This window comes from Panulirus ornatus, chromosome 16 (assembly GCF_036320965.1).
Source record: "Panulirus ornatus isolate Po-2019 chromosome 16, ASM3632096v1, whole genome shotgun sequence".
In the NCBI taxonomy this organism is placed as follows: domain Eukaryota; kingdom Metazoa; phylum Arthropoda; class Malacostraca; order Decapoda; family Palinuridae; genus Panulirus; species Panulirus ornatus.
In genome coordinates, this window is record NC_092239.1 from 41,626,409 (window position 1) to 41,653,809 (window position 27,401).

The window sequence follows — 27,401 nt, forward strand, 5'->3', positions numbered from 1 at the left end:
CTCAGTCCGGCAGAGACTGTCCGCTGTGTTGTGTGTAACTGCATGAACCGCAGACCCTGAGGCCATCCATACCCTTACCTCGTATCGCCACCAGGGGCGTGGTGGGTGCGATGGCTAGCTTCCTCACCCAGCTTGGTCGTCCTTGTAGTGTGCACTGTGTTCAGGGTGGTGATTCCACGACGGTAAGATGAGCCACATACACTGTGAGAGTGTGTGTAGTGTTTAGCATTATACTTAACACTGGAAGAAGCTTTGGCGAAAGATTGTTCGACTAGCTCGATGAGGATGGCTTCTTCGGCAGTTGATGGTCCTAAATACCAACCAACCACTTAGCCAACCCAGGGGTGGCCTCTTCAGCAGATAATGTACAAACTAGGGCATCCAGCGATCCTCTGAGTCGACTGAATGAATCATAAGACATCCTGGAGGTTTCAAGAGTCTGTCACGGAGAATCTGTCTCGAGCATGATAGAGACAAGGAAGATTGCGTTACCTAAATGTTGTTTATCACTCGTGGAAGCCCACAGACCTTAAGGTTTAACCCGACTCACACGGGGATGAGGTGAGAGCCTCCCATAAGGTGGTGTTGGAGACCTTACTCAGTAATCACATCAAGGTGGTGTTATCTATGTATACGGTCAGGTTTAGAGCGTCTACAGAGGGTACCACGGAGTTAAGTAAGGAGAACTCTATAGGAGACCAAAGTCGAATGAAGGAGGTGTATGATGGTAGCAAGGGAGTTCAGACCTGCGGGGGAAGTATTGGACTTGTTTCTTATTGATCGCAACACATTCCGGGTGCGGTACAGTGGCACGTACAGACGTCAAAAGAAAAGTTGAACCAGTGAACTATGACACAGAGACCCGTGGTGGGTGACCACCCGAGAGAGATTACTGCATGTGAACCTGTCTAAGTCTTATCCTAGCAGGGGAAGTGCACCACACTACACCTTGGGGAAAGGATCGGAAATTCTATGGACCTAAAGTTAACTGATCCTCAACTAAATCTCTTTCGCCTTCCGCAGACCTCAGGCTGATGATTATTGGCTCTGTTGCGGGATTACAGCCCCAAGACCACTGCTCCCTGATCCAGTATAATGTGGCCCTGAAGGATGAGGCCACAGCCATCTGACAGTCTCCCTGCAGGAGCTAAGACTGTTTCCTCCTTCTGCAGAAATACAACGTTATTCTTAAATTAGTTTATTCCTTTAAGCACGACTGTCCGACCCTAGAGCACGACGGTTCTTCCCATATACACTGAAAGTCCTGCTTATGCCCCTGACCCTTAAGTGATAGGTCAAGAACCACGCCATCATACCCATGGGTCGTACCGTCGTGCTCAGTGATCGTACCACCCTCGTAATGCAGGGTCGTCCCGTCGTGTTGAAGGAATTATAAGTAATACTGGATTATCAATGTACCGGCATCGTCTGCCTTAGATAATTCACCGTCTGTCAGACCGTCCTAGAGAGGGGTCTCCGTCACACGGGCCTCTCCCACATGATTTATGTGCCATTTCACTCCCGAGTAATGGCATTCTTATCACCGTGAGTTCCACACTATCTGCCGTAGAGCCTCTGCTTTTGGGTTGTGTGTCCTGCGTCCCGGGCGCAGCCACGCCATATCAACAGGTGGGCGGATGTGATACTCGAGTTTATGATCAATTTCTTATTATAGATTAGTCATCTTCCTTTTACAGGATTTATGCCAAAATTTGCTCGAGAATCGTAGGATGATCCATCAGCAGGAATCATTGATTCAGTTTTCTTTTCCTTTACAAAGTTTTTATCCTTCACGGCAAATGTATATTGTATCCCACATCGGAAGTTGTCTAATACGATTTCATATATTCGGTACCGCCTCCCTGTTCTCCTCCCTGTTCTTCTCCCTAATCTCTTCCCTGTTCTCCTCCCTGTTCTCCATATCTACCTTTTCCCATTGGGTCACCGCTCTCCCCATGCTACCATAATCACCACCTACTTTAACTGCTTGTTGTGTCTTTGGAGTAAATAACTCATTTAGTTCATTCCGAAAAATACCAGACTCATATTGAGCTCATTCTATCAAGAAAGATATCTAATATGATTACTTTAAGTGGCGTACATTATCAACTTGACGACAACTTACTTAATATCATGATATACGTATAGAGGGAAAAAAAATACGCTAGCAGGAACGCACATGAGTGAGTTGGGCATTGTTTACGTGACCTGCAACAGGCCAATAAGAACCAGCTGTTTTTCGTGAACAACTTGGCTGGGGGGGGGGGGGGGGACAAGTTAAGACCTTTTTGCACTATATGAGCCAATGAAACATCGGTCCAGTCATTAGCGGCAAGGCGATTTCGACACGCTTGTCAGGCGAGGTTAGGCTAACCCCGTCACCAAACACAGAGAAAGCCAGGCCAGACTAAATTGTGAACTTGTTTTGATAACAGAAATAGGTTCAGAAAAGGGGTGATTACCATCACAAATCAACGGCAGCAGGTGTAGGACAGTTCTTGTGTATCTGTACAGCACTGGTTGGTATAAGGTGTTTGTGTTGACGAACGTTGGTCATGCGATCGAGTCTCTGACCCTCGAGGATATTGACTGGGTGGTTGTGGTCATTTGGATCACAACTCCAATGGTCGTGGTCGTGTCTCGTTGTTTACAATGAGGCGACCGCATCTCCAACATAGACCTCATTAGTTCACTGGTAGAAGTTTCTAACCTGTCAACCTCTTTCATGATCAAAATTCATTGAAGGTTGACACTATTACCTTAGCGAGTTAGGGACACACGAAGGAAAGGCCTCACTTACTCAGGTGCATTCTCTAGCTGTCATGTGTAATGCACTAAGACCAAAGCCTCCTATCCACATACAGGTACGACAGGCCTTTATGTGGATTCTCCCTGCGGTGCTTCATATGCTGTCCTTTGACAGCACGTTGTCCCCTGTATACCACTTCGCTCCAATTTACTGTATCCCGTATTCAAGCCCTGTGCACTCAAAATCTTTTCCCCTCCATCTCTTCATCCCCAATTTGATCTCCCTCTTCTTCTTGTCCCCTTCACCTCCAACACATATATCCTCTTTTTCAACCCTTCTAGCTCATTCTTTCCATGTGTCCAAACCATTTCAACACACCACTTGAGGTCTCTCAATCATGCTATCTTCATAACCACACATCTCTCTTACTCTCTCATTACTTACTCGATCAAACCACCTCACACCACATATTGTCCTTAAAGACATTTCATTTCCAACACATCCTCCATCTTCCGTACATGTCTCGCATCCGCGCAACATCATTGAGACAATATCTCCAAACATATCCATTTTCGACCTCAAAGGTAGTGACGTCTCTTTGAGAAATTCATGGAATAACTCAGCATCAGAGAGTAAATAAACCAACGTAATTCTCTTAAGGGCTCGAATACTGCAGCCTCCATTCGTCACTTCTATTGTGAAAGTCAGGCGAGGAGAGAAAAAGAAATGCACCTTTGCTACATTAGTGTTTAGTCTTAATCACTCTCATGCGGTATGTAACTTGCAGAAATTTTTCTAAAGGCTCCACCAGCACCCAGGCAGCAACAGATCATCAGGTTATCTCTCTACTAGCCAAATTCGCAAGATGGCTGCGTTCTTTCAGAAAGTGGATCTAGATTTCAGGAGGAACTGGTGATACAGAAGAGATTTGTCATCTGGAAAGGAAGCTTCGATATCGGTGTTCTTACTCCTTGTCTTAAAGTTCGCTGGATCCAGCCTCCCATCATGCTTCAAAGAGGCAGCGAGTGATTTACTACTGTCGGTTAAGATCACAATACGTCACTACTCTTGGATCTTCAACAATTTCCTTTCATGATGATGATGATGAGGTTTGTGTCTCCTGTTGTCCTCGAGGTTTCAATCATCTTCATTCCTCGTAGAGCAAAGTGACTTTGAACTTCATTAAAACAATATCATTTTCTTGTTACACACTGGAAGACTTCATTATCTTATTGAAGTTATTCATTGTCTTCTACAAATAAGATATTCAAACGCATCTTGGGATGAAGGTTTTAGGTGGATGGTGGAGTCTGGAAAAAGTCTTACTTTAAGAAGGTGAATCTGCCAAAAGAGTGATGACGTGAGGACAGAGAATGTGGATTACAAAGTCTTCCAGAGAAGTCTTAATGGGATGGTACATAGGAATCAAATGAAAGCAACATGAAGTTCTCGGAGGAAAAATGAATCAGAATTTAAAAGACAATAACAAACTGATCTGGAAGGAGGTGATAAACAGAAGAAGAAAGTTATATGTAAGGAATGCATCAGACAAGTCTGTGAGAATGATGGGGACAAAGGATGAAGTTTGAAAGGGAAGAAAAATATATCTAAAAGAAATGATTGAAAATAATGGTGGAAGAGACGTATCTATAAGTACAGTAAAGAGCAAGAGAAATAAGTGTATGGAAAGGGTGTAGGTGTGGGTGTAGGTGGCTTGGTGAGGGAGATGATGCGGTAGTAATTATTCCACTGTATATGTGAACAGAAGGTGTACGAACTGTAGGGTAAGACGTCTCCTGAAGTATAGCTAACGAGGTGTAGGGGAGGATAGTGTGTGGTCGTGTTAAAAGGATTAATGAATCTCTTTTGTCAGTGTAGAACAAGGTAGTGGGTTGAGGAGAGGGGAGAAGATGTGTCCATTAAAAGTTTTGCACTTGAAAAAAAAAAATAATATTTTTAAAGAAAGAGGCGCATACATCAGTTACGGATTCAGAAAAAAAAAGTATATGGCGAAGTGAACGAGAAAGTTCTTTGGGAAGTTCTGGCAATTTATGATGTGTGAGGAAAACTTCTGAATGATGTCACGGCCTTGCATAATATAGGCTTTAGAGAAGGATGGGAAGCCACACAGTAAGATCAGTTTGCATGGCGAAGAACCCAAAGCTGTGAAGGAGTTTGAATACCTTGGGGTAAAGTTTACTAAGGATGGTAGTAGGTGCGCTGAAACTGAAAGAAGAGTCATCCAAGGGAGAAAAACTAGGAATGCGCCGATTTAAGCGTAGATTTTTACACGATGCTTTCATGAAAGAGAGCTTAACCCAACACTGATATATAAAAGTGAATCCTAAATGCATTTAAATCAGGATGGGTTCAACGAAAAGACAAGTGGAGGTGGATATATTGCATGGTGCAGGCGTAATTAGAAGGATAGGTTGAATGAAGATGTGGGAAGCTGATGTGGTGTGAGGAAGACATGAGAATGGTACGAGGATACAAGTTCACTAAGATAGTACAGGTCAGGAAGATATGAAGCAGTACACCAGCAAGAACAAGGAGGGGACGCAGGTCGCAGAAGACGCAGTGGCAGAGTTGATTATAACTCAGGATTTTTCAGTTCAAAACGTCAAAGGAAATGACTTGGGCTCGGATGTACTGGAATTAGTTAGTATATGGAGGTAGTATGATTGCAGACACTTGCTTCTTATAGAGTTAATCTAGTGTGTAGGGTGAACACGTAAGAGGCATTTTAAGAGTGAGGAAGTCTGTGTTTCACCTCAACACACTGGCCGTGGGTTAGGATGCTGCCGAGGTAGTGTGCACTTCATCCATTCCTTTAACCTGTGAGTACAGTTATGATGACCCAACATTTAACGTATGTTGCCATTTTCTGCAGTAAAGTCACACATGTGCAGAATCAAAAGACAGTGATAGATAGATTCTTGTATCATCTGGAAAGGACGATACGAAGCTGTGTTTGTGTTCCCTCAGGTGTCAAATGGGATAGTGAAGGACAGTATATAAGTGCAGGTACGGAACCCTACAGTACAGAGCCATTTAATGAGAATAATGAACTTTGCCTGGTTTACCACATGTTCTTACCTACACCTTAGAAAGCTGTAGGTACACTTTTCCCTTTCTTTTTTACCACTTATTCCCATTATACGCAAAAAACACATAGTCACGTTCGTGTTAATCTTCTACGTCTGTGTAAATCATCGTTTGTATGTGTCCATCAGTGACAGTATGATGTCACTGTGGTTGTCGAGCAGTCTCAGTCCTCGTTCTCCCGGGCTCTGACGCTGGTTGGATCGGTAGAAGTCTGTCAGTCAATTTACACTTCAGGATTTAGAAGTTTTGATGGGGTGAGATTCTAGTGCTGTTGTGAGGTCGCTCCGTTGTCGTCCGTCCTGCCCTCCTGATTCATAAGATGAAGCTAAGACCATAAAGGTCGTGTTCATGGAATTACGTGTCGTGTTCATGTAATTACGTTTGTTTATCATAATGATGTGGGTGTGGCGTCCATAGTTCTGCTGATTCGGTTATGGTCATTTGGGTCATTCATCTTTCGGTTGTAGTAGTTTGGGTCATTAATCACTGGTTCATATTGCCGCTTTATTTACCTCACTTACCCCCTGGTTATTACCTTTATATGTATTCTTTATTGTTCTCAATGGGCAAGGTGTACTTGTGATCCTTGATTTCGACTTAACATATTAAAAGAAATATATCTCTTTTATTCACTATATTCTTCCCAATTCTCTTCCTGAGTTTCGTACGATATTCTAAGTCTTCGATTAAAATTTTCCATTTCATTTCATCGGTTCGTTTTGCTTGGGTGGGCAAGCAACGACCCTGGGATCTGCACTGAGGTCATCCAGACTGGTTCCAGATGGAAACATTTGACATCAATTTTCTTTCCTAACTTCGTTGTTCATCATACCGGCAGTGGAGAACAAGGAGGAAGTGTGATGGTGTCGTAGCACATAAGATGGAAAAGATAAGAACAACCGTTAATTTATATACAACTTTTTAACTACCAGATTACAACACTTTATTGTAAATTAGGTTGTTTCCACTGGCTCTATGGTACAATGCTCAGTCCCTCGAGAACCATACTTGTAGCCCATCGGTTCTGGCACTGACACAGGCAAGTGATTCCAAAACACGTATGAAAAACCTCGTCAGGAGTTGACACTGGGAAATTACAAACTGACTTACAGTCTTCCAGTGAGCCACTGAGAACACCATGCTTTCCAGTGGGGATGAGTTCCAACTCCTCTTGTGTTGGGTTGGAACTCCTTCTGTGTGGGGTTGAAACTCTTCCTGTGTGGGAAGAGTAACAAGACTAAGACCAGAGAAAGACACCGGGAGGACACAGACCACTTCATAACACGAGTGTACAGCGAGCAATAACTCAGAGTAACAGCGTCTGACGACCCTTTTCTTCAGCGAACGGAACAGAGCAACAGTTGCCTACGAAATGGTGGCTAAATTGGATCTTGTTTTCTGTGTCGCTTCGGGGAACTTCATAATCACTTAAGGTTATTAACTATAAAAGATAAAGCGGATATGAAAACTCCCAGTTGAATTTCAATATTATATTAAACTTCAGTATTACATAGGTTATAGATATTGAAATATCACAACACAAGATACCATTAAGTCTTACCGTACATCCTAAGAACCAGGTGTAGTATCAGACCAAGTGATGACGCCCTTCAAGACAGCATTACTCTCACAACAAGAACGCTGCTATATGCTGACAGCACCTTACAAGACGGAAGAACTTGCAAGGGGTTAGAAAGTAGTCAGAAACTCTTCTCGGCCCGTGCTGACACAGTATAGGGGATGCGAACCACTATATACAATGACTGTAATCAATGTGGCTTGATTTCTGGAACACAGAGAAAAAAAATCATATCATCTTATCTATCCATCTATCATCTGTTAGCTGAGATAGTCATCTATCTATCTGCCTGTCTATCTTTCAATGTCTATCTATCTGTCTATTCATCTGTCTATCCATCTGACCTTATCCACTAACCAGAACTGGTAGTGCAAGGCGTCATGATCAGTTCACCAAAACTGTGGCACAAATGTGAACAATTTAATGCAACATTGGGACAAGGTCACTCACCCATACCTTAGCCTGATGAACACTGACATTTCTGTGTTCATTTTGAAATCCAACAGAGACAAGCAGGTTGCTAGACATTGGTCAAGAGACGGTATTTGATTTGAACATTTGAATGTTGATAAAAATTCGAATACCATATTATTATATGGACATAGAAAGTAATAATGCTTAGATATAACAAGGCATACACTTCTTCGCCCTACTGATTGAGAGGTTAGAAAATCTCTTAAAAAACTGATGCAATTTCTGTAAAGAATTTACATAACAGAAAACGAGGTTGAACCCTGCAATTGAACGCGTAAATAAGGCATTAGGCGTCCATAGCTTCCCTAAAGTGATGGAATATAAGAGTACAATACGTTTTACATGATTACATAACCTTATGTTAAAGGATGACATTAAGTGGATCCAACACCAAACACAAGACGGTATATAGTGATGAGGGAATGAGGGAACGAACAGTGAGAATAAGTCAGTGTGATGATGAGACTCTGAAGAGAAACAGGAAAATGATCATGAAACCTAAAGACGAATCGTTTAAGATGAAAAAAAGAGAAGCGAGGAAACAAATAGGAAAAGCTCATGTTAAAGAAGAGACGTGAAAACTGAATGACAATGACGAACATAAAGAAATTGGGGTGACATATGCCAGTGCATGAAAGGGGTATTTTGGTCATCATCTTCGAGGAAAATATATATGTCTGATAACACGTACAGAAATGATGATTCTGGGTTCATGCAATTTGATTCACGACAATGGATTGAATCCTCCTTGTATCTGAAGGTAAAATATATGGAAAGTAGGATCCCATACCTCCATAAGTCTGCCATTGTTTTGACAAATAACATGGGTATAAATGAAGTGATGGATGGTGATGTACGTATCTACACCCTCTGGGAATCCTGAGAACAGAAAATAAGGGTCATAGAAATATGAGGAACGTAAGACCAAGATATTGCTGAAATATGTATGACTGGGGGAAACTAAATCTATATGAGTAGAGATAAGAGATCATAGAAGGTATTAAAACTATAGATGGCATGAGAACAGAGTGAGAAGAATGGGAAATATAAGAGAGAAATGTACAGCAAACCCAAACCTTTATTTGTCCTCCATAGTGAGTCGATGCCATGTCATTTTTCAGCAGAAGTGCAAATGGAAACACGGACAACCATGGGGGGTGACACACAGACCCGTGACGTTTGGCGCAGCTGTGGAAACAGAATTCATGAGAACCACATAAACAAAATACACAAGACATCCATAACAACTAAAGCATGGAAGATGTAGATTACATTATTGAATTCAATGAGGATGATAATGTAATTCTCATGAATATATCAAAAAATAAGTCTTAATGAGAGACTCCAGCGAGAAACACAGGTGGCGTGAATCATTCCCACCTGACGTGGTATGTGTTGAAATAACATGCAACTCTAAGGTATATATATGTTCGACAGCAAGGTATATATGTTTACAGCTGACCACAAGGACAGCAAGGTTTATATGTTCATAGCTGACCACAAGGGCACCAAGGTTCATAGCTGACCACAAGGGCACCAAGGAATATATGTTCATAGCTGACCACAAGGGCACCAAGGTTCATAGCTGACCACAAGGGCATCAAGGTATATATGTTCATAGCTGACCACAAGGACAGCAAGGTATATATATATTCATAGCTGAACACAAGGACACCAAGGTATATATGTTCATAGCTAACTACAAAGACGATATTTTATGAAGATATGTCATAAGAACATGAAGTAGTTACTGTAAATATGTCAGCAGTTAACATATTAAACTTACTGGCATTCATACTGCCATAACTATAATGAAGAATGTGAGGAATTATTAGAGATGATGAAAAGACTGGAAGAGAATGGCTTAAACAAATGATGATAAGAATAGGAAGAACAAGGAGCCGAGTATGGTCTCTGATCTAGATGTACAGCAGTAGATGACGGATTAGTAGGATGAGAACAACTGAACAGATCAGCAGAAGTATATGATGGGAGTTTCATCCTGACACAGATAACCCTTATGCCAAGAAACGATGAGCTTTTTGTGGTGGTGAGAATTTTCATAACAAAATCTAGAAAGATAAGAATAAGAAATTTCAATAATGAATATATATATATATATATATATATATATATATATATATATATATATATATATATATATATATATATATATATATATATATATATATACAATTCAAATACCGATAACCTATATGGCCAACATATAAGCAGATTGAAACTAATAAGATGAGACCTCAGAAACACAGGAACTACCATGAAAACCTGAGGAAAAGCTATCTAAAGTCATCCAGTCTGTAGGGAAGGTGAGAAAAAAGAAATTGGAAGATTTAAAATTGGCAGTAGGTAGAAAGTACTGAACAGAGCATCATAGAGTTACAGTATATCAATAAGTAAGAGAAAGTTACTAAATATAAAGGACTAGTAATGATGATGCTATACAGAACTGGTAATAATGATGCTATACAGAATTGGTAATGATGATGCTATACAGGACTGGTAATGATGATGCTATACATGACTGGTAATGATGATGTTATACAGGACTGGTAATGATGATGCTATACAGGAATGGTAAAGATGAAGCTATACAGAACTGGTAATAATGATGCTATACAGAACTGTTATTGGTGCTGCTATACAGGAATAGTAATGATGATGCTATACAGGACTAATATTGGAGTATACTTTGCCTCAATAATACTACGTAAGGTTTAGCTACCGTCACCTTTTTATTTTCTACAATAACATAGTTGGTGTTCCATCAGGTCCTGGTGCTTCGTCCTCTTGAAGTTAGCCAACTGCTTTACTTATGTCCCTTGTTAATGTTAAGCTAACATCTCTAAGCCTGTACTCCTCAAAGCTGTTGGACATTTCCTCTATATCTTCTCTTTTACTGAAAACCGACTCATATCTATTGACTTGCATTGGGCAAATTCTTTTAGGAGTCATTTTGACAATGACCTCCTGTTATGAAATATCCAATCTATGATTATTTTTGTAATTTTCTACTTCTATGAAAATTTTGGTACACCTAATAAGTTTTTTTCCCCTCACTTCCGAGTTAACGTCTTCTCAGCATTTATAATCCTTCCTTTTAATTCTTCCATTTTATCTCTGATTTTTCCATATCTTCCAATTTTCTCCTTATTTTCAGCCACTGCTCTCAAGCTCTGGTGGCATCAACTTCCCCTGTTTATCATTAAATTCTCTTTTCTTTTGGTATTAATCAAAGTAATCATCTGTGTTGCACTCTGATCAATCAATCTTTGTATTCATCTTTGTATTACTTCTGGTGAGAATTTCCCTCCACTTTGCCTTCGCTCTGATCTGTTCTGCCAGCGTGGTAATTTAGCTTGTTTGGATTAGTGACAAGTCTTCCCTTGCAGTGTGTTGTGTTTGGCTTCATCGCTACTTACTCTTGTCATTAGCAGCCACTTCCATAATGTGTTGGTCTAAGGTGCTATTTTTGCTAACATTATTGGCTGTGATTAGTCTCACATCAACTGAAGTGAGTAACTCAGCGCTGGTGTTATCTAAATGTTTATAACTTGTAAAATGGTAATAATATCCCACAATTTATAATTAGCTTTTTCAACTACTTTCTTTCATCTCTCGATGCATTATTTACTAATATGTATTTACTCAGCGCTGGTGTTAATTAGATGTTTATAACTTGTAAAAAGGTAAAAACATCCCACAATTTCTAATTAACTTTTTCAACTACTTTCTTTCATCTCTCGATGCATTATTTACTAATACGTATTTACATTTGTATTTACATATGTATCGATGATCTGTTCCCGTCTTCTGTCATTACACAGAATTAAAGTCATATTGGCCAGTTTATTGTTGGTTCAGGTTTGCCTAAATCAATCATCAACTCTAATATTTATCATTGTTGTTATATCAAACTCGTCCATCACAGTCCTGGGTGATCTGAATATCACTGTGGTAATTGTATTCAAAGATGGTAAAGTTAATGATCATATTCACATAGTCTTCTTTTGTGGCTTACTCCTTATTGTATACTATTACACCCCCTGGTTCAGTCTTCTCTCTGTCTGCTTTCAGTTCTTATATACTTATGAATTTGATTTTGTTCTTAAGTCTCCCATTCATCCAAGATTCCGTCAGGTACATAGGTAATCTATTCATATCTCTTGTGTACTCATTAAGATGATTTGCTTTAATCTTTAAATTCTAACTCATTAGACTTTGTGTATTAATATATGATATTTTGTGTCGTTTGCTATTCTTTCCTTCTTTTTTTCTATATGCCTGTGCGTCTCTGATCACCATGTGCGCTGTCTTCTTGGCTACACTGATCTATGTATTTGGCTTCAATAGGTCTTTGCCAGTTACAGCGTCCGGTCTGCTAGATATGGTTTGTGTCAGTGTTCTCACTTCTTCTCCCACTCTCTGCCTGACCTAATCTCTCAATTGGCTTATATCTTGTGGTCTTCATTATTTTACTGTTGTTAAGGAAGAGTTTTTTGACGCATGCATTGTGGTCAGAGTGGCAACAAACATATGCCTTTGGTTGTTCTGTTATGAATATCATTTTATAATAATCAATTTCATTATCAATTCACACAGATGTGGATACATTCCTCCTTTTCACCAACTGGGCCATACACATAGTAAGAGTGGGTTACAGACTTTTCTGTTGGTGGTTATAACTTGACCTTGCAAGTCTTAATGACCCTAGCAGTTCTGACAGACCTAAAGCCCAAATAACCAGCCAATCTTTTCAGTTCCCACAATAAGTCTGATGAACAAGAGCTGAACATAAAATTTATTCTAGAGTTCATTTAGGTCAGTCTTAAGTCAAATACATGATAATCCACGTCTTATATTCTGGTAGTCTAGGCCTAAATCCTTCAAAAGAATGTCACCTATTCACGATATATAGACGAAGGTTCTCAAAGAAATGAAACCAGTTCCACCAGAAAATATCTGGATGGGCTATGGTTAATTCTTTGTCTTTGTGGCTTTAAGGTAGCCATATCTACAATAGCACAAGACTAGTATACTGATACATGTGCCATATACATGGTGGGAGTGTATGTGGTCTTGGAATCATCCTTAACACCTGAAGAAGGTGTTGACGATCTTTCGGTTTGATGGATGTACCTTGACGTTGACAGCCTTAATGACCCTCCCAGGCAGTTGATAACACTCAAACAACCAGCCAAATAGTATGCCACAGGTAAATTAAATGATACCGACTGATATCATTTGTTTATATTCTTTCTCTGACTTCAGCTTGATCTTTCCTTCATGATTTCAGTGAAACGGTCACTCGACATGACAGCTTGAATCACAAAGCTTAAGACTTTTACTCAAATCTCCACTCAATCTTCTCTCTTTCACTGCTGGTAAATGATGGTCTCCAGCCAGTGTGTGTGTGTGTGTGTGTGTGTGTGTGTGTGTCTGAATGTTCTGAGATAATGCAGTTGGTAAGAATGTACATCAATATTTACTTCTACTGCATGCGAAAGGGTGTTACATAGATACTGGTATTAATACTATGAACGCTAATGTAAGTTGAGGAAGAAATTAAACACATGGATTAAAGCTACTTACACTGAAACAAATGATGAAAAAGAAATGAATCATTTACGGGACACAAAAAAGTAGCATTCATGATAATCCATTCAAACCAAAAATTCACTTCCTTTCCACAAACACAATGACAAGAGTAATAGTATTAGTCCACCTTACACAGAGGCGAAGTATGATACAGATAAATGCAATACAATACAGTGGCTAAACACAGTGGCTACATACAGTACCTACATACCGTAGCTATATACAGTGGCTACATACAGTACCTACATACAGTAGCTATATACAGTGGCGACATACAGTAGCTATATACAGTGGCAACATACAGTAGCTATATACAGTGGCAACATACAGTAGCTATATACAGTGGCTACATACAGTGGCTACATTACGGGTAAAAGAAAATTACACTCCCTCTCTGAGCACCAGCAGCTGAAGGAATTATGTCAACACAAACCTCGGGGTATTTCATAGAGGAATTAACCTAACAAGGGCCAGTTCTGATTGGTTGAGAACAAGATATCGACGAATAGGATCCTAACTTCAACCGGACACGCCCCTCCACAGCTCGACTGTGATTGGCTATAGATTGAAAACAAGGGGCCTGTGAGCGAGATGTTCACGCTACCACAGTCGAGAGGTGAGCGTTCGCCTACCACATGTGACCCTCTGACCTGACTGCCCGTCTGCCTATCCGCTCAGCGCCCACTACCTAAGCCGCGGACTTGTCCTTCAGGGTTCACAATGCTGAGTCTACCCGATATCATACAATCCATCACACACACACACACACACACACACACACACACACACACACATATATATATATATATATATATATATATATATATATATATATATATATATTGAACTTGATCGCCGTTTCCTGCGTCAGCGAGGTAGCGCCAGGAATCAGGCGAAGAAAGGCGGCCCATCCACTCATATACACATATATATATATATAAACGCCCATACACGCACATACACATGCACATACACAGACATACATACATATACACACATGTGCATATTCAGTACGCTCAAAATGATCTAATTACAGGTATCTTTTGATAAACTAATATACTAACTACTCACATTACTAGCGAGTGACCAGCTTGCACATGTTATGTACGGAGCTGGCGGTAAACCCTAGTGTGTGTGTGTGTGTGTGTGTGTGTGTGTGCATAATAACCAAGCCATCCCTCCACCCAGCGTTCACGTTAGAGAAAACGTAATCGCTCTTAGTTCTTCTTTTGTTCGCCAGATGTCCGTTTTATCGGGAGTGCTTCCACGTGCCGCACGTAGTCATAATTAGCGGCAACAGATGGCAGCAGCGTCCACAATACTGGAAACTTGGTGGGTGTGTGTGTGTGTGTGTGTGTGTGTGTGTGTGTGTGTGTAGGGGCTCCGTTGCCCTGGGTGGGGTGGTGTAGGACTCCAAGCGGGGTTAGAGGAGGAGGAGGAGGAGGAGGAAGCCAACTTTTGGCATCACATTTAGGACGATAATCCTGAGCCTACAAGATTGTTGACATCTTCGTACTCAGTCTTGTGTTGCTGAAGATAACGCCATTGTTCTGTGGATCACATGTGTAAATACTTCTTCAAACACACCGATGATGCATGCATGTGTGATCTCATGAAAAAGGAAGGATAGTATAGACATATCTTTATGCAAATATGCAGAGTTTTTGTTCATTGTTAGCATAAGTTGAACACCTAAAGTGGGCGTTGAGTTATTTCTTCTAAGATAAACATTTCCTAGGCTGCGAGAGTTGAATAAACCCCCTACTCCTTCCCTTCCCCCCCCTACCAACACCACGGCCATACACCCCCTCCATACCAACTCCCCAGTGGGGGAAAAAAAATGCCCTCTGTCCCTTACTTCTTCCCGGATGGTGAGGACTTCCAGGCGTCCAGACAATGAAAAAAAAAGAAATAGAAATGGTTTATACCTATGATCTGCTAAATTAAATATTTATTCTTTCTTTAAGGAAGGGGAGGTAAGAGGTTTGAGTGTGGGAACGTCAATTTTTCTTCGCTTATTCAAGAGTCTGTGAGGACTTCAGGTACTGGAGCTGAAGAATTATCTTGAGAAAGGGATATGATACAAAGGTTGTTAATCATCAACGTATAAGAAGCTCTTAGAATGCCTTTCTGGTTGCAGTCACAAGGCCTACAAGAACGAACACACGAACTCTTATTGTTTCTTATTTAGAGACGATTTCAATACCTTCTCTGTCGCTTGCATTGTGCTGTTCTTATCTTTCCTGGTTCTTCACCGTTTCTTCCACCCCTCACCTCCATCTTTCACTTCCACCTGTTACTCCACTTTTCAAAAACCACCTTTCACCTCCACCTGTTACTCCACTTGTCACCTCCACCTTTCAACTTCCACCTGTTACTTCGCTTATCGCCTCCGCCTTTCAACTTCCACCTGTTACTCCACTTATCACCTCCGTCTTTCAACTTCCACCTCTCGATTCACCTCTTATTCCACTTTTCATTTCCACCTCACTCCACCTTCCACCTCCAGTTGTTCCAAAGCACTTGTAACCTCCTGACGTAATAGCAGTTGTGGGAAGGTGTTCTCCATGTTCTGCTGGAGGTAAGGAGGTAGAATGGTATGTTCTGAAGCTGCTTGAACAAGTGAGTTATTCTTGTTCTGCAAAATCAGATGTAACACTGCAAGTCTCAAGAACACCTTCTTGTTCTTATCGGTGTATATCTCTTGGAGAAGATGTTGTAGGGTTCACAATAACTATAGAGTTGGTGAGCTGTGTTGGTTGTTGGGATAGACAGATATGCTTGGCGACTAAGGCTACATTTGCTGGAGTTTTCATAATGACCGACTTGGCATGGGCAAGACATGTCCCCAGTTAAGGCCATCTCAGAAAAAGAAAGATGGATAAAGATGGAAAGTGGAAGAAGGGAAGGCGAAGGAAGGAGGCGAAGGAAGGAGGCGAAGGAAAGGAAAAGAGAATTCCACAGGGTTGTTCGAGGAGAGAAGGAAGCACCATAACGATTCATCCTCGTGTGGCTGTTCTCCAAGCAGAAACCAAGGGCAAGCCTCTGAGGCGGGAACAGACACGCCGACACCTCACGAGAGCAGAGGCCAAATTAGTGCCTGTAAAATAGGGAGCAACATCGCTGCCCAAAGATGGGAATGGTGGAGAAGGTTGACCATGAGAGAACTGATGAGACAGAATGGTTTTGATACCACTTTACCTCACAGGAAGGTGGACCAACGACCACGCTAGCTATACCTATATGTCAGTTATTATGGTAAATAAGATATGGTAGGGAATGTAGTGGTTATGGTACCTGGGAAAGTAACTATGGTAGCAATGGTTATGGTAGTTGGGGGCAGTAGTTATGGTAGGTGGAGTAGTAGTTATGGTAGGTGGTACAGTAGCTATGGCATTTAAGGCAATGGTTTCGGTAGGTGAGGTTGTAGTAGGTGCGACAGTAGCTGTGGTAGATGAGGATGGTAGTTATGAATAGCGAGACAGTAGTTGCGGTAGGAGAGGCAGTAGTTAACTTGTCGTTATTATAAGATTCTTCAGCGATGAGTGGCCATAGATGTTCATGTATACGTAGTGTAGTTATGGTGGTAGTCGCGACTATGCTGGAGTTAATGTCCAGTCATAATCAATGTGTTGCTCTTCGTAATCGTCTATTGTGTCTTCGTCTTTCTCTTTGACTCTTTTGTTCCATTTTAGGATTAGATCTATATTGTTCTGTGCTGGCAATAAGGTGTTTTGTTGATGATCCATTTTAGGATTATATTTCTATTGGTCTGTGTTGGCAATAGTGTTTTGTTGATGTATAAAGTTACTTTCTCCAAGTTATATTAGAAACTGTACTTTCTGTAGTCAGGATTCAAATCTAAGGTTTTGATTTTGAATTTGAAAATGTTTATCATTGTACAGATGATAAGATTGTGAATGATGATGATTTAGCGAGGCTGAAGGTCGAGTAGTGAAGATGGAGACATGTTATCACCAGATGTTAAGAAGCGAACCCTTGAATACGACAGTACTTGAATATGACGGTACTGTTTATGCATACGATGGCACTGAAAGCATAGTTTGAACGGCAATTGGAGATTTAACTCTCCAGTTTTCAGAAGAGCAGCGAACTTATGTTCAGAAAATTAAAAAAGCCAAAATGGAATTCATTGATACTAATAATGTAATGGGTTTCATACTATCTACTGGCAAATATAAGAACACCAGTAACGTATATCAGTACAGACATATTCAATAAGCTGTTCACCTTAAATCAAAACTGGAGCAATCTTTTCTGCTTTGGTCACTCCACATAAAGAGGCACAATGAACCAATAGGGAAAGTTAAGAGGAAGGGAACAAAAGATGGTGCCAAAATCAAGAGAGATGAGCTATGGAGAAAAGCCAGAGGCCTTCAGTCTCCCAATCGTGGAAGAAAGAACACTGAGGATTGTCTTAATTCAAGAGTTCAAAGCTCCTTGATGTAGATAGTGATCAGTTCTTCAAAAGATGGAGAGATAGAACAACCAGAGGCCTCAGTATGAGATCTTAAAGCAAGCAGCTTGTTAGAAAGGATGGTACAGTAACTCATCAAACAGCAGGAGTATTAGATGAATGGAATAACCTGAGTTATGAGGCACTGAATGTGGACCGCATACAAGAGTTGAAAAAACTGTATGATAGAGAAAGTTCCAAGGTTGAAGGTGTACGCGTGTAGAAGTTCTTCCTTGTACAATACAAATAGGTGATTAAACACACACACACACACACACACACACACACACACACACACACACACACACACACACAGCACACACTTTACATTTGGTTCATTCTCATTCCCAGTTCTCAGACACAATTACTTTCGTTATATTTCCTGTTATACTGAGTGCTACTTACTCCTCACACCCAGTCACCTTGCCTGTTATTGTCTTGTCATATACTCTATTCCTATCTATCAAACATGACAACCAGTTTTTCTCCTTACTGTACCATTTTTATCCCCATACCTGATACAGAGCCAGTGCAGCATCCTTATCCTCATACTTGGGATAGAGACAGTGTACCATCCTCATCCTCATGTCTGGGATAGAGCCAGTGTACCATTCTTATCCTCATACCTGATACAGAGCCAGTGCAGCATCCATACTTCTGTGTTTGAGACAAAACCATTTCTTTCCTTACTCGTCTCGTCTTTGTGTTTTGCATCTCTGTTGATGACTGGCTCCCTATCAGTGTGGCCCATGTTTATAGCCAGACGCTCAGCTTCCATCCCCTTCCATCATTCCAGTTCCCAGTCATCGATCACTGATCACCCAACCACATCAAGTTCTCGTCACAAAACCATAGATAACACTCACTCTTTAATCTTCCTCTGACTCCCACATTTATGTGGTATTCCTCAGACCTGTCTCTGTGAGTACAGGTGCTCCTGGGGTTGCCTGTATGTCTTCTGCTGTTCTTGGCCTACGCCTCACTGACTAACCCTCGCATAGATATCTGACCGAACAGAAACCCCCACAGCCATCCCTTTCCCAGACTCTTAATATTGCCCGTCTCTATGAGTTCAGTAATTAATTGCTCTCAGTAATCAAATTCCTGTGCAATTTATCCGGCTTGCTTCTGGTTTCTCGTGATCTAATTTGACAACGCATTTATTTCGCCAAGTGCCAACCATCTATTCTTTGTCTACCCCAAAGGATGTGTCATTTCTCACCTCTACCAGTCCTTAGTTCCTGGTCTATTTTGGTCTACTCCAGGATCCATGCCATACATCACCTGCTCAATTCAACTATTACCATCCCTCAGTACCTGGTCTACTCTGGTCTACTCCAGGAGCCAAGCCATACATCACCTGCTCAATCCAACCACTACCATCCCTCAATACCTGGTCTACTCTGGTCTAGTCCAGGAGCCAAGTCATACATCACCTGCTCCACTCTCCTCATCTCATTACCGACGATCCTCCAACACTCGTTTCCAGTCCCTCTGGAACATCTCCAGCGGCCTGGAAGTGGTGACTTTCCCCCTCCACCTGACACTCGCCTCTCGCCAGCATCCTCAGGACCAGCGCCCCTGACTGTAATATCACATAATTCCCACAAGGCGGTTCCAGCCGCCGTATTTACTCTGCTGACGCCACAGCCTTTCTTCCTGGTCGACCTCCTGATCCCGACCCACAACCTGCCATTATTCTCATTACACCGACGCTCATCTCCGCCACTTAATCCCCTCCTCCACCCTTCCTTTTACTGCCCTCTGACCTTCTTCTGGGGGTTTCGTTTGTCAGGCTGCGGCGGGGCTCTCTCTCTCTCTCTCTCTCTCTCTCTCTCTCTCTCTCTCTCCCTACCATGGTACTACATCCCTTCTAAGGACAACTTCCGATCTTCCTATAGGGAGGATATGTCTAATAGATTTACTGCTGTTTGGTCAATGATGGATCCAGTTATGAACGCCCCACCGTGAGGCACACTCCTGCGCAGCCTGTCTCCCCTACACTTGCCAAAGTTTCTTCACTTGATATCATACAAAGGTCGACCATCCTACATTTCGATCCTGTCTTTCTGACTACACGTAACCAAAAATGTTTATTGAGTTTCATATATATATATATATATATATATATATATATATATATATATATATATATATATATATATATATACACACACACACACACACACACACACACACCGCAGGAAGCACATCAATACAAAAGCGACACACAAACAAAATGACCACAGGAGAATAATTTGCATCACAGTTGGACCAGGAAAAGAGAACCTTGGCCTCCTCTACAAAGAATTCATCCACTCCATCCTAAATCATACCTCACCTGCCTGGGCCTCCGTCTTCTCAAAAGCAGATATAACAAAGTTGGAAATCAGACAAAATAGAGCATTTAGAACAATCATTAGCTGCTTAGTAGCCGCGAACACTCAAACTCTCCACAGTGAAACATAGAACCTAGCAGTACAGTCCTATCTAAGCATGCCTGGCACTCTTCTGTGCAACAACACTAGGCGGCAGCAGCACCTCCCACCTAAGTCACTCCATGACTAACCATCAATCCAAATTACAAGTATAAAGCCTGCGTCTGCCTCACACGTGAGACTGACAAAACACATACACACGGAAACGACCCGACAAGGACAGTTTTCAACACCAGCTCGATAGACGTACATCCATCTGAAATCACATCCCCCAGACAGGCACGAGTCATACTTTCCCTCCAATGCTTGGACATCACTCAGTCCTTTATTACTACTAACACTGATTCAACACACCCCTCTTCATACTGTGCTACACGTCATACTCACACCTAGGACTCTTCATACCCACTGTGTTACAGCCACAATAAATACACCAAACACTCGTTGCTCCGATGCCCAGCCCTTTGCACATATAGATACGCGCACATCACTATACCTTATGACCTATGGACCTCCTCCCCCACCCGCGGACGTGGCCACCATCCTGAGTGCTTCATTAGTTCCATAGAAATTTAAAGGGGACTTCTGCGGTACGAAGAATATATATATATATATATATATATATATATATATATATATATATATATATATATATATATATATATATATATATATATATATATATATATATACATCAGCTTGTTTGCTGTTTACTGAGGACATCAGAGGGTGGGAGGGCGAGCAGTGGAGCAGTGTTAACACCCACACATTTGCTTCTGTCAGAGTAATCGTAGAGGAGATGACAAGGCAGATCTCTGTCGAGTCCTTCAGTACTTAAGTATGTCTGTGGCCAACGCTGGGCGAAGAGAGAGGGCGTGGCTGTCAACTATGTCTGTGGCCATTGCTGCTCTAGGGCGTGGCATGTTAACTTTGTCTGTGGCCAATGATGGTTGAGTGACGAGTTGGTAACTGTGTTTGTGATGAGTTTTGGAGCCGGGTTGTTAAGTTTATATAGTTGAGTTAGTGTTGGTCTGAACCAGTAATCCGCGGCCTTGCCTAGAGCCAGTCGACTTCTGGGTGTTAATCCTTGTCAGAAAATTTGATCAGCAATATTAATCAACGTGAATATGATTATATGTATTTGTATGCATATGTATATTTTTCTCTGTCTCTCTGTCCCTTTGATACGTCTTGCCATCCGTCTGTCTGCTCTTTAATCTGTCTATAGAAATCGCCTGGTTAATGAGCTTGTAACTTGTGTATCGACTTGTTTGCTGGTTTTTGAATACTTCCCTGTTTCTAGACCTCTTTTCTGGTGTCTGCATTTCTAAGACAACCTCTGTGTATAGAGCTATTATCATAAGTGACATACATAACATGTCTTTAGTATTATAGTAACCGTCAAGTTATCATCATAAGTACCATACAGAACATACATGTACAGTATTACAGTTATTATCAAGCTAATATTATAAGTGGTATACGTAGCATCTATATAGGATCACAGAGACTGTCAGGCTAATATCTTTAGTGTCATACATAACATGTATATAGTGTTACAGTGACAATCGTCTGCAGTTACGATAAGTAGAAATGTTTGTGACTGGGACATGCACATGATATCTGCATGAGACAACAACACTGACTTGTAAGACAGGACAGTCAACAGTGTGGCATGAGTGTGTGTGAGTGTGAGTGGAAGTGATGGTGGAAGACGACCTACACTGGTCCCTGCACGAACCCCACAGGCTGCTGGAACTCACGGTTCTAAACTGCGTAAGACGTCAATGAAGGTACATTAACGTGTATGTGGTTGTGGGAGCTGCTTCGACGTGATGTACATGTAAACTCATGAACACGTTTACCAAAGGGTAGTCTGGGTCTCACATCCTCACAGCTCCTTCACACATCCTCACAACTTCACACACCCTCACAACTCCTTAACACATCCTCACAACTCCTTCATACATCCTCATAAATCCTTAACACATCCTCACAACTCCTTCAAACATCCTCACAACTCCTTCACACGTCCTCACAACTCCTGCAGTAGAAGTGTTGCCCCTTCCTTAGCTCCCTCGCCCTTACACTGATAGTGAGAGTTATATATATATATATATATATATATATATATATATATATATATATATATATATATATATATATATATATATATATATATATATATATATATTTGGGGGCAACTACAAGATGAATCATTGTATATGAATGAAATGAAAAGAAAGGGATTCTTGGTGGCAATGCCAGACCAGAGGTAGGTTCCTGAGTGATCTCTGGCCCCGTGTGTTGCTGAGCAAAGCGAGTGTCGTGTACTGAGCTGCATTTCTATGGTGATCAGCCAAAGTGTCTTAGGTGAGGTCAGGAGAAGCGAGTGATGAGGGGGGTAATGAAGAGTGAGTAATAGGGTGCGCGTGACGGTGGGTGAGTGATGAGTAAATAATAAGGGATAGTTAATGAACCGTGTATGAAGAATGAAGGAAAAACGGAAGAACGAGGAATGGAAAAAAAAAAAAAGAATGAACGAATGACGTATAGCCAAGAGTGATGGACGTACCCGACGGAGTAAAGGCAAAATATGGCACATCTTGGACAGACTGAGGAAAGAGCTGTCAGAGGATGTGTAGCTGAGACAGTCTAACGTGAACCTCTTCTCTCATCCATCTCAGTTCAGGTCCGACCTTCACAACCCACAACTTGCACTGGTTACAAAAATTCAAGACGCATTTTTTCCCTTATATCTCTTCCTAAGTGTCAATCGTTTTCCTCTCTTCAGTTGTCAGTATGCAACAATTCAACGTTGAAATAACATAAACATGTTGAGCATAACATATCTTCCACTCTGTCCTGCAAACCCGATTTAATCAAAATCACAAATTCTGCTCCCAAAAATCGGGGTGCTATATAAATACCATAATGCCTTTCCCTGTGAACACGTACTTCAAGGTTTTATTGGCCATCGTATACCGTATTGCTCACATATCTGCGGTGATCATTTGTACACTGGCAAGAAAGTGCAATCAAAAGCAACAGTTGTTGTCTTATAAGTCTCAAGTATCAGCACTCCAAGCATCACCGCCTCTTGGCAACCACTCCTCTCTGTCTACCTCGATGGTGTTGTCCTGTCCCTGTTCAACAGGTACTCTTTTGGGCCACTGCTCTCGTGAGGTGTCTGAAGGTTTCCGTGCACAAGCTTTTAGCTGCTGCTTCCCATAGTTTCTCTGTCGAGGCCGGCCACACGAAGATTCACCGTTATGATTCTCCTTCTTCCTTCGTCCGTCTAAAGTTGTGGAATTCTGTTCCCCTTTTCGAAATCTCTTACTTTTTACAACCTTTTTTGCCTTTCAGAATCAGATCTGCGGACACCTGAGGAGTCGTGATTATATATCGTCGATCTTTCTCTCCTGCTTTTTATCACTCCTCTGGCCATGGCTCTAACTGGGATGTGTTTTCTTCGAGCCGTTTTTGTTATTATTAGAAGAAAGTGTGAATTGTTCCATATGTTCCTAATTTTGGGTTTATTTAGTGGTACATTGGAAGTTTCCTCGTTACCCTACTGTCGTGTTTCGTCTCTTCCAGCTGACATGAACTTAAGTCTTGCTGAACTGCTTTATCTTCAAGTCATCTCCTCCTCCTCATGTCCGATAAGTTCTCTCAGAAGAGAGTTCGTCACTCTCTTTCTCTCTGATCGTTTGCCTTCCTATCGCCTCTCTAGCACGTCTTTCACTAGACGTCTTCCTCACAATATATATATATATATATATATATATATATATATATATATATATATATATATATATATATATATATATATATATATATATATATATATTCGACGTGCTGTCAATGGATTGAACCAGGGCATTTGAAGCGTCTGCGGTAAACCATGAAAAGTTTTGTGGGGTCTGCATGTGGAAAGGGAGCTGTGGTTTCGGTGCATTACACATGACAGCTAGCGATTGAGTGTAAACGAATGTGGCCTTTGTTGTCTTTTCCTAGCGCTACCTCGCGCGCGCGCGGGGGGCAGGGGAGTGCCATTTCATGTGTGGCGGGGTGGCGATAGGAATGGATGAAGGCAGGAAGTATGAATATGTACATGTGTATCTATGTATATGTCTGTCTATGTATATGTATGCATACATTGAAATGTATATGTGCGTGTGTCGGCGTATATGTATATACATGTGTATGTGGGTGGGTTGGGCCATTCTTTCGTCTGTTTCCTTGCGCTACCTCGCTAACGCGGGACACAGCGAAAAAGTATAAAATAAGTAATATATATATATATATATATATATATATATATATATATATATATATATATATATATATATATATATATATATATATATACTTATATATCCTATTCAGTTCTTCTGTCTTTGTACTATTACCTTCAGTCAGCTTCTTCCACTGTACGTAAAAAGATCTCCTCTTTGCTTTTCTTTTACACAGCTTATCTTCCTCATTCTTGTCTTGGTCCACATGATAAAGCTGTGTATAAAAGTTTCTTTATCGTGTGCTTCCAATGTCTGTATTTTCCACACACAACTGCCCACCACATCAATATTCTTTCCGTTTAAAACATTCACTTTCATGTCCAGTTTACCCCGGGCTGTCAGAAGCCTTTCTCTCCTTCCTAACATCTGCTTTACTCTGTTCATCCACATCCCCATGTTACAGTCTCCGCTAAAGGATACAGCCCTTCCTAAATACATTACAGGATACAGCCCTTCCTAAATACATAATATGTTTTACTTTAAGAGCGTGATTTTCAGAGCGTATGGTATCGTTCCTTTGTTCTTCACATACACTTTCGTTTTTAAGCATTCTTTACATTTATTATAGTATCAGATTCAAGCATACATTATATATATATATATATATATATATATATATATATATATATATATATATATATATATATATATATATATATATATATAAATTCCTATGAATCCACGGGGAAAACGAAATATATATATATATATATATATATATATATATATATATATATATATATATATATATATATATATATATATATATATATATATATGTGTGTGTGTGTGTGTGTATGTGTGTGTGTGTGTGTGTGTGTGTGTGTGTAAACAGAGGGAGAGAAAGAGAGAGAGAGAGAGAGAGAGAGAGAGAGAGAGAGAGAGAGAGAGAGAGAGAGAGAGAGAGAGAGAGAGAGAGAGAGAGAGAGAGAGAGATTACCAGCCGGGGAAGACCACGGAAAGCTCTTTAAGGCCTGGTGGCAGAGAGGGAACTCTTACCCTCAGTATATTGCACACGGCAGCTGGAGAGCATGGGAGCGAATGAGGCCTTTTTCTCCGCCTGTTCCTGGCGCTACCTCGCCAACCCGGAAATGGACGAACAAGTACGAGGGAAAACACATATTACGATGACCTTTCCCCTTGGAAGCAGTGATCAAGCCCTTGAGGACTACGACGCCACTCTTGAGCACGGTAGCACGACCTCTGAGATGGGGCAATGAAGGTCAAGTCAAAGACCAGGTCATGGTGTCCAGGGGTCGTACCGCTGTTGCTCAAGGGTAGAGGTATGTAAGGTCATGTAGTTTCCCGTGTTTGACACGGCAGGTTAGGTTAGCTGTGTTATCTGGCCAACACACCTGGTATACACTCTGCTCCTTACTGTTGTACACGTTAGCCTGCCATGTAGGATACTCCCTGTGTCGCTGGTGTAGGATAAAACAGGTTGAGGAAGAGTGCATCACCCACCCACCCACACACAAACGCACACACACACACACACACACACACACACACACACACACACACACACACACACACACACACACACACACACAGAACACCCAGAGCAAGAGAACTTATTTAGAAGTTGGGTTGAGATCAGTTTAATGAGGGACGAACGGACGCGCCGTGGTTTCTTGGAACAAGCTGAGCCAAGAGGAAGTGGATGCGAGTACCTCTGGGAAGTTCACAAGTTCATATAATAAGAATATAAGGATAAGGAGGTGGGTTCCATTGAGGGTTTCGATCTCATCCCACATGTACAAGCTGATGGTATCAGAGAGCAACACTAAGCGTGGGGTCTAACGCATCAACCAGCCCTGTCCCACTACCTCCCTACAGCCTCACTTGGCCTCCCAGTCCCCTCCAGGTTGTTCACTCCACCGAGCTTCTCTCGGTGTCGCTCTGGACGATAAACTAAGCCGGAGAGAGAACATCGGCACCATCATCAAATCTACCAGCTATCGTATCGACGTTCATCGTAGACTCGAACACTGGGTCGTCCAGCACCAGGAACTCAGAACCACACACACACACACACACACACACACACACACACACACACACACACACACACACACACACACACACCTAAAGAACCACAAAGACCTGATCGAGAGGGCCCAGAGAATAGGACCCAAGATGGTACCTGAATTAAGAAGAGGTGAGCTACAGTGAGAGGCTCAGAGCTATCAAGCTGTCCACCACGGAGGAGAGGGAGGAAGGAAGGGAGAGGCCTGACAACAGCCTCCAGGTTGCTCGATCATCTGAGCGAGGTTGACAGTGAACAGTTCTTCACGACGGGCAGTACCGGAGTGACCAGAAGACACGGTATGAAACTGGTTACGAAGCTGGTTAGGGAGGGGGGTTAAGGAAGTGCTGCTTTAGTACGAGGATGGTGGAGGGTTGGGAGGTATGTAAGCCTACGGTGAATGCCGGCACACCCCACAGAGGTTTAAAGGGATACTCGATGGTATGGGAAGTTCAAGAGATGGGGACCCGTGAATGTGGCAGTTCATTCCCCTACTGTAAAAAATACGTACACCCTCACACACACACACACACACACACACACACACACACACACATACATACCTTAGAATGGGGTGTGTGCGTGTGTATTTAAATGTGTATACATAAAAGAGTAAGAACTTGGTATATACAT

General features: G+C 41.5%; 1 long non-coding RNA gene across 4 annotated transcripts in view; it reads right to left on the reverse strand.

The window, feature by feature from the left end:
* Positions 1-2,255: 2,255 nt before the first annotated feature.
* Positions 2,256-27,401, reverse strand: part of LOC139754264 (uncharacterized) — a 64,334-nt gene continuing 39,188 nt past the window's right edge. The window contains exons 2-4 of one of the 4 annotated variants that reach the window (XR_011713863.1): positions 8,987-9,098; positions 7,419-7,643; positions 2,256-7,072 (exon numbers count right to left, since the gene is read on the reverse strand). This is a non-coding gene — a long non-coding RNA (uncharacterized lncRNA). The other 3 variants (XR_011713861.1, XR_011713864.1, XR_011713862.1) reach the window with 3 other exon arrangements.